Here is a 9,651-nt window from a genome sequence, read left to right on the forward strand (position 1 = left end):
TCAGAATGAGAGGGAGACCAGAGCACGTGGCCAGCAATAGGAGGCATCTTCGCCTGTCAATGGTTTACAAAAGGGGATCTGTCTGCTCAGTCCTTTCCTAATATTTTAAGAGTTAAGGTTTGTTTAGACCTAGCCAAGCCAGGGCACCATAGTGTCAAAGGCAAAAGAAAAGAAAACCCACTTTTATCTTGAATTTTGACAGTCTTTTTTTTTTTTTTTTTTGAAACAGGGTTTCTCTGTGTAGCTCTGGCTGTCCTGGAACTCACTCTGTAGACTAGACTGTACTGGAACTATGTAGACCAGGCTGGCCTGGAACTCAGAGATCTACCTGTGTTTGCCTCCTCAGTGCTGGAATTAAAGGCATGCTCTCTCTCTCTCTCTCTCTCTTTCTCTCTCCAGCTGAAGTTTCGCTGCAGTTTCCATAGAACAAGGAGTAGAGTGACTGGTTAGTCTGAGCTTCTAAAATGTATGAGGAAACATTGGGCTGTTAGAGTGGTCCTTTGAGATATGTTTTTCTTTACTGATGTTTATTCATTTACTTATTTTTTTTGGTGCTGAAGGTCAAAACCAGAGCCTCACGTGTAATTCCAACGGTATTCCCACAGAGTACACTTTTTAAAAGTAATAATATATAAAACGTTATAAATTCATTGTACACAGCATATAAAACTAAATATGCTGGTACTGAAGGTATTAAATGATATTAAACCTACAACAAACCAATTCAAATGATGTTCTACTGAATCAAAAGCAAGAGTTAACTCTCCATTTAGCAGCAGTTACAAAGTCATAGATAGATAAGGCTATGCTACAATGATAGAGACATTAGAAAACATCCTCAAACAAAAGAACTTGGAATTCTATGTCTGCAGTTCTACTAGACAAATAATTTAAAAGATGGCTTTGGGCACCTGATAAGAACTGAGGCTTTAATTCACAGCCACTTTGCGCCTGCACAGCACTGGGGAAATGGTCCCTGGGTAAGGTTCCTCAGAGGCTTGGATTTTCTTTGCAGTTTGCAGCTGTTTAAGGGAGAGAAATAACTCTGTCACAGCTGCGAGTTCACAGCCACTCTATGGAGCTGTGCTCAGAGAGGAAGGCTACAGGGAGTGTGGCCTAGTTGAGAGGAAAGAGCAGATAGAGGGTCTGTAACCTAACCTAACCTCTGCACATAAGACAGGTTATCTAAAGCATAGAAATAGAGTACCTGGCATGGTGGCCCATGCTTATAATCCCAGCACTTTAGAGGCCAGCCTGGTCTGCATAGTGAGCTCCAGGATAACCAGGATTACATAGAGACTTTGTCTTTAAAGGGGGGGGGGGGTGGAGGCAGTGTAGGAGGGGACAGGCTGCAGGGTCCAGGTAAACAAAGCACAGTGCAGTGCTGACCCTGCTGCCTGCTGCTGGCCCATGGAGGTCAGCCACATGATCCAGAGTGCCATTAAGGGGACCTGTCCCTGTTTCTAGGGAACAACGCAATTCGATTCACCGTATGACGCCATACTGTGTGAGTCAGAAGTGCTTAGCAGTGTCAAGATACTTAGAGCCCCTTCTTCAGGAACAACTTGGCTAAAATGAGTATTGAGGGGGGAAAACTTTCAGAAAAGAAAGTTACCAGTGGTAAGTTCAGTTGTCAAAGTAAGACAATTTAGCCATGATGGAGAAGAGGAGGAAGAAGAGGAGGATTATGGGTCCCAGATAGGAAGCTTGTCCAGCAGCCTGTTAGCCAGTCCCAGCAAGCCTGAGAGAGAGGAGACCTTCTCTTCCACCTTCTAAAGAAGCTAAACATGAATCTAATTTTCAAGGCTATCTCTGAACCTCAAGAGTCTGTAACAAAAACAACTACTCTGCAGTTCCACAGAAACAGACACTTCCAGTTGCTCCCAGAACTCGAACTTCTTAAGAAAAATTGCTAGCATAAATGGCCCGGGGCAAAACAGGGCCCCCAGAATAAGTTCCCCTGTTAAAGAAGAGGAAGCAAAAGGAGATAATACAGAAAAAGACTCAAGGACCACAGCAGAGGCAATGGTTATTCCAAGTGCAAATTGATCCAGTAATGGTAGACACGACGGAGGTGAGTCACGATTACTATGACATGGAATCCATGGTCCATGCAGACACAGGGTCATTTACTCTGAAGAAGCCAAAGCTGTCTGAGGAAATAGTAGTGACACCAGACCAGGATTCGGGGATGAAGACTGCAGATGCCCTTCGGGTCCTTTCAGGACAACCTTATGCAGACACGGGATCTTGTACAACCAGATAAACCTGCAAGTCCCAAGTTTATAGTGATGCTGGATGGTGTCCCTAGCCCCACAGGATGCATGTCAGATCAAGAGGAGGAGATGTGCTTTGAAGGAACGAAACCCGTAAAGCAAACTTCAGCCTCAAACAAGGGACTCAGAGGTCTCCTCCACCCACAGCAGATACATTTGCTGAGCAGGCAGCCTGAGGACCCAGACGATAGCTTTTCCAAGGCTGAGATGACCTGACCTGAGTGTGGCACAGAAACCAGAAAAACTTTCGGAGCGGTGCAAGTACTGGCCTGCTTGTAAAAGTGAGGATGAGTGTGTATACCATCATCCCATTTCACCTTGCAAAGCCTTTCCCAACTGCAAATTTGCTGAAAAACGTTTGTTTGTGCATCCAAATTATAAATATGGCACAAAGTGTACTAAAGCAGATTGTCCCTTCACTCACATGAGTAGAAGAGCCCTAGTACTGACTCCAAAACCAGTGTCGTCAGCAACACAATCTTCTAATGGCCAGCTCTGCCATTACTTCCCTGCTTGTAAGAAAATAGTATGACCCTTCTACCACCTGTGATGGTTTGTATATGCTCAGCCCAGGGAGTGGCATTATTAGAAGTTTTGGCCCTGTTGGAGTAGGTGTGGCCTTGTTGGAATAGGTGTGTTGCTGTGGGTGTGGCTTTAAGAGCCTCATCCCAGATGCCTGGAAGTGAGTCTTCCACTAGCAACCTTCAGATGAAGATGTAGAACTCTCAGCTCCTCCTGCACCATGTCAGCCTGGATGCTGCCATGCTCCCACCGTGATGATAATGGACTGAACCTCTGAACCTGTAAGCCAGCCCCAACTAAATCTTGTCCTTATAAGAGTTGCCTTTGGGGAAAGGGGGAACCGGGAAAGGGAAAATCATTTGGAATGTAAACAAAGAATATAGAAATAAAAAAAGACTTGCCTTGGTCATATGTCTGTTCACAGTAGTAAAATCCTAACTATGGCAACAGCTAAAACACTATATAGCCTTAATACTCAGTGTACAAGACCAGACTGCACATTTTATCATCCCACCATTGCTGTACCAAGACATATGCCTAGTCCTGCCTGGCAGAAGATCATGCAGTCTGAAAGCTTCCATCTTCTGATGACAAACGTTCTATAGGCATGTCACATCCTTAAAATTTAGAATATATTGCTTTCATAATATGAATTTTGCTACCCAACTGAAGTATCTAATTTTTTCAAGTTTGTAAGTTTATTGAGTGACTTCAGCATTTATTATTCCTTTCCACAAAGTGGGGGGGGGGGCGGGGAGGAGGGTGCCCTTGTTGTGCCAGAAAGCGTTTGTGACCCTCAAAAGGCCACCAAGGAGCCTAGGGTCTCTTTATTCAAGCTCAAGTTTGGGCCACACCCATAAAGCAGTAGAACCAGAGGGGGCCCACCCTGAGCCCAGTTTCAGGCAAGCATTTATACAGGCAAGAATAGCCTGGAAATGGATGCTAGGTACCAGTCTGTTAGTTAACTTGACTTCAACCTTAGGCCAGGTTCTCTAAGATGGAGTCTGAACCCAAAAGATCTGGTGTCTCACCCAGACCTTGCTCAATACAATTTTTAAGAAGATAGTGTTAGAGGAGTCCAGAAATGTTGCCTCCATGGCCTTACATATTGATTTTGATTTTATCTAATTAATGTCCCTAACTGTTCTTATATGTTAATCAACACCAAAGAACTTATTCTGGTGTCAAATTTTTAATATTAATATTTTGCACCTTGCTTACAAAACAGTAAATACAACCTGGTGGCAGACACCATATGCATGTGAAAAATGTGGCCGAGCATTTCAAGTTTCCTCAGCCAGAATATTCCTACGTAATGTAGAGAATGTGGCAAGGCTTTTCCCATTCTTTATGCTTTCATGAACCTCAGAAAGTGATATCACCAAGAAACCTATAGATACAAGGATCATGGCGGAACACTTACTGGTTGCTTAACCCTTTACACTAGAGAATTCATATGGGGGCAGGGGCCTTTTATTAGCCCACATTCCTGACGCAGGTATGGTGGTACAAGCTTATCATCCGAGCATTTAGAAAGTGGAGGCAAGAGGGTCACCTAAATAGTGAATTTGAAGCCAGTCTAGACTACATCTCAAATAAATAAATAAATAAATAAATAAATAAGTAAATAAAATAAAAAGGTAACAATAAAACCTCAAATCAAAACAAACAGAACAAAACCCTTATTCCCTTTGCATCCTCAGGAAATTAAAACCCTACTAACATAAATGTTCCATTTAGTTGTGGTCTACATCCCCCCCCCCAGAGACATCCAAGATTATGCATGAGCTTTAGTTGTTTAGACAATAACAGCTAGGATCTTGTTGTTTTGGTGTCTGCACATGCCAACTCCTGGTGTTTCTCCACTATATTTTTTGAGACAGGGTCTCTAACTGAACCTGGAACTCACAGGCTATTAAAACCTAGGGATTTTGGTCTCCGCTCACTGGGCACTAGAGTTACAGATCCATGCTCTCAGGTCCAGAAGAAATGCACAAATGGCTTTCTGTGGTATCAGGTAGCATGCCAAGTGCCTTCTGGCTCCAGACTGGCTCTCGGTGTCACTCAGAACCTGTATCTCTTATCAGCCCATCCCCTATGCTACATTTCCCCAGCTCCTAGGTGGGCGTCCCTTACCCAATTCTTCATTCCTATATAGCCCGGCCCTTTTGGCCATGCCCACTCTCTTATTTTTTTGTTTTTGTCTTTTGGTTCTCCTCTCTAGCCCCAAACCTCACACCGTCCATTCTGCTAGCCATGTTTAGTCTATGACTCTCTCACTGTATTCTTCATACATACAATAAAAGCCATGCCCTCAACCATATCTTAGTACAGTCACATCCTCACATAAGCATGTGCCACAATGCCCAGTTATTAATTGAGTATGTGTGGGAATCTGAACTCAGGTCCCCAGGCTTGCACAAAATTTTTTACCAACTGGGGCATGTCCCCAATGACGTTTCTTAATGACAGAGAAACAGAGACTGAGGGACCCACAGAACTGTTAGGCACTGTTCTGTTGCTATGCTGTTAAAAACATTTAAAGGATGAATGAGAAAGCAAAGCAATACTTTAAGGTACCTGCCATTAAGATAGTTAAGGTTTGTTTCTAATTTTAAAAAGATATGTTATTAAATAATTTTGCCACATTAGAAGAAAAAAGTCCACTCTTTGAAAATGATTACTAAGTCAAGGAAATATAAAATATAACAGGAAAAATGTAATGTTACACATAGCAATTATACATGTGAGATTCAGTGTAACGATTACATAAATATGATAAAGCAATGGTGCAAATACTGATGTTCATGTATTTTAAATGTACTGGTATAAATGAAAAAAAGACAATTATAACGAAAATATAACTAATGCTGACCATGGAATAATGGGACTGTGCATAAGAATTGTAATTAATAAATGTCAAGAGGTTAAATGAAGCCTATATTGAAATAACTTGTCTAGATCAAATAACTGTCCCTAGATTAAAGGACAAGTTAAAGAAGATTGGATAAAGCCTTTCAGAGAAGCCAAAAGCAGAGGAGGTGAGGTGCCTAGGTCACCCAGTTTAGAGAGTTTAAAAAAAAAAAAGTTGAAAAGCTCAGGCAGTGGTTTTGAGGCAGCAAAAAGAGTTTAGAAGGACAAAACCCAATTGTCTGAGGCAATCAGTCCTTACCAAAGCAAGGAGGAAGAGAAAGAATGTATTTCAAAGGGTAAAAAGATAAAGAAAAAAAAAAGTCGTTCCTTTTTTTTCAAGCAGAAAGGGCGGGGGAGAGCCGGAGCCTTGCGACACCAGTACACAACACTGCCATCTAATGGTTAGAGAAAGCTAGATTTAATGACACGCAATTCTACGTGTCAATAGCAAGGAATCAGGGAACAAGACCGGATAAAAAGAGAGGAACTATAGAATGCACACTTATAGGTACTAAGAGCGCCCAGGAAACTTCCATAACAAAGGGTTACAGGATCTAAGTGCGCGCAGGAAACCAGCTCGCGGCAAGGCGGTCTTCCTTAGTCCCGCCCTCGGAGCCATAGCAACAGCGACAGGAAATCCGGGACACAAGGGTCAGACTCAGCTACAACGTCTTTGGATTGGCTGGCATCCTATTGACGTAAAGTTCCGCATTGCGGTTTTGGGCAGTTTCCTACCTTCATTTAAGCGCCTGTTCGCTCCCTGCAGATTTTTATATATGCAAGGGGTTTGCACAGGTAACAGGCTGCCTTGCCGCTCTTGTCGCCCCACTTTCAATCCCGATCCTGTGCACTAAGTATTCTTCACAAGGCACGCGACTCCCCGCTGACCGAACTCGGTGCCTACATGGCTGAGCAGACTGCCCCCTCAGCCTTTGTTTCTCAAAGTTAGTGTGTTTTTCCTAAGGTTGAACACTTTGTAGATTTAAAATTCCGGTGGGGTAACTTATTAATTACAAAACACAATAGAGAGAATGTGGAGCGCTTCTTGGTTTTTTTGTAGCTAGCTATCCTTTTCCTAGCTCCAAAAGGATCTTTGATCTTGCTTGGCTGCAGCAGGCTTTTTTCTCCAAGACTTTAATCGATTCTAAAACCAGACATGTTTCTTGGGTTGCGAGCGATTTTCAGTTGCTCTGGCCAGTAGGTGACAATGTTGTACAGCGAAGCCGCCTTATACGCTTCCTCCCCCGCCCTTTGCGTTTTAAAAAAATGGTCTTGAAGTTTTTCTCTTTAAACTAGATTGCTATTTCTTTTGAGCCAGGCTGGAACTGAAAATAAAGCAGGCCCACTTTCTGCTCATTGCCTCTATACAAAGTACACTTCTTTTCAATTTGGAATTTTTCCTATGGGCTCACCCAGGCACCCCAGCAACATCTATTTCCGCTTCTCTGTAAAGTCCTTAAAAAAAAAAAAAAAAAAAAAAAAAAAAAAAAAAAAAAAAAAAAAAAACAACGTTTTTTCCCAACCTGTCTTGAGTTGGAATATAGAGACATTTACACTGAAGAACCATCACAGTAGCAAAATTAGTTATGAAGGAGCAGTGAAAAGTTTAGGGTAGGGGAATACCAGTGAATAGAGAACTTTATAACTTTTAAAAGTTTTTCTATTTTGTATATGACTGTCCTGTTTCCACTTCTTTCTTGCGCTGCCTTAGTGACCTTTTTATTATTGTTTTACACACACACACACACACAATACAATCTGCAGAGTTCACTTCGTGTTGCTCAAATGCGTATGTTCTTTAGAATGACTGTTGGGGGGCTGGGCTATTGTCCTTCCCTTGGGAGTCATTAAATTGCCTGTAGCTCTTTCAGCTCAATATGGGGCCCTGTGGGGTGGCTCCCTATCCAGTGGCATGTCAATTGGTGTCCTTGTTCAGGTCTTGCTTGGATGTCCATACTGTTGAGATTTCTCTGTCGTATGCAGAAGGCACAATCCTACAGTGTATTTCCTGCTCCTTTGGCTCTTACCATATCTGCCTCCTCCTTCTTCCAAGATGGTCCCGGAGTCCTCCTGTAGGGTTTGTGTTATAGATCAACTGGGACTGGGCACCCCACTGCCATATTTTCTATGCATCCTGACTAATGATACATCTTTATAATAGCTTTCATCTGCTGTAAAAAGCAGCTTCTCTGATGAAGAGATCTACCCTTTTCCCCGTGGCTATACAGAAAAATATTTAGACTGCAGTTAAATACTATACTCTTTACAGGACAGAGGCAGTAGTAGGTTCTTATGCAGCCATGGGTAGCTGGCTAAGTCTAGAATTCCAGGCATGAAATCCCTCCTATCAGATGAGCCTTAAGTCCAATTAGGTAGCAATTGGTTATCCCCAGACATGTGCCACTAGTGCATCTTTGGGCACTGCATCATGCCACTGTGGCCATTTTTGTAGTTTAGGCTTCACATCTGGGGAGGAGGGCTGACTGCTTTCCTCCTGTGGCAGCTTTCTGCTACCATGAGGGTAGACTAACTGCAAACCTGCACGTCTTCATCTGATCCCCCAAATCAAATGTACCAGGTTCATCCCCAGCTCTGCAACAGATTACCTGCTGGAGGTCCCCACAACTCCCCTTTTCCCTACCTCCAGTAGATCACACAGATTTTTCTTTTAGCTAACGTCCCCCAATTCCAGCAAACACTCCCTAGGAACCCACAGGCCACTCTGGCCAGAGAAACAAGTAGGCTGACTGAAGATCTTTCATCTCTTCCTCTGTTCCTCCAAGTCTAATCCCCCAGTCTCATTACCAGCTCTGTAATAGACCCTCTGCTATGGCCTTTCCTCATCCCTATGCCCTCAGGGAATGAATTAAGCAGAACCTGGTGGAACACCCTGCTTTCCCTGATAGCGCCAGCAGCCCATCCCCATTACTAAGTGTCAGTTACCAATACCCAGAAACATATTTTACCTGGAACCCCTAGTGTTCACACCTATCTGGACCCAGAAGATGTCCCTACCAGGCAACACACAAACAGTACAGTCTCCTAAGAATCAGAGAGGAAACAGAAACCAAGGAATAAAATAACCAGTCAACAAAGACAAGACCATATATCAGCACCAAGAATAACAATCCCAGATGGCCAGACAACTGCATGAAAACACAGTCACTAACAGTCACATCAATGTGTCTCCACTAGAGCCAAGAAACCCTACTTAGCTGGCAAAAGCCCAAGAAGATGTTAAAACTGACTATGGATATGATAGAAGACCTTAAAGAGGAAATGAAAAAATCTCTTAAAGAAATCCAGAATAACACAGTAGAAGGAAATGAATAAAAATATTCAAGATCTGAAATAGAATAAAGAAAACAAAAACTGAGGGAAATTTGGAAACTAAAACCGTAGGAACTCAAACAAAAATGGGCAAATATCATAAACAAAATACAAGAAACAGAAGAGAAAAATCCCAGGCATTGAAGAACCATTAAAAGAAATACATACATTGGCCAGAGAAAATATTAAATCCAAAAACCTCCTGGCCCAGACAGAGCATTCGGGAAATTTGGAAAATGAAAAGAACAAATGTAAGAAAAATAGGACTAGAGAAAAAAGAAGAAACCCAGACCAAAGGCCTAAAAAATATTTGACAAAACCATAGAACAAAGTTTTCCTAATCTAAAAATGGAGATGGCTTCAGGGAAATGCAAATCAAAACAACTCTGAGGTTTCATTTTATACCCATCACAGTGGCTACAATCCAAAACTCAAGAGATCGCACATGATGGCAAGGATGTGGAGCAAGGGAACACTCCTCCACTGCTGCTGGGACTGAAACCACTCTGGAATCAGTCTGGCGGTTCCTCAGAAAATTGGACATAGTACTACCTGAGGACCCAGCTATACCTCTCCTGGGCATATACCCAGAAGATTCCCCAGCATGTAA

General features: G+C 42.6%; 1 pseudogene; it reads left to right on the forward strand.

Annotated features, from left to right (window-relative positions):
• The first annotated feature begins 1,410 nt into the window (after nt 1-1,410).
• Nucleotides 1,411-3,403, forward strand: LOC127675572 (zinc finger CCCH domain-containing protein 14-like; annotated as a pseudogene).
• Nucleotides 3,404-9,651: the final 6,248 nt, after the last annotated feature.

Source organism: Apodemus sylvaticus, chromosome X (genome assembly GCF_947179515.1).
Source record: "Apodemus sylvaticus chromosome X, mApoSyl1.1, whole genome shotgun sequence".
In the NCBI taxonomy this organism is placed as follows: domain Eukaryota; kingdom Metazoa; phylum Chordata; class Mammalia; order Rodentia; family Muridae; genus Apodemus; species Apodemus sylvaticus.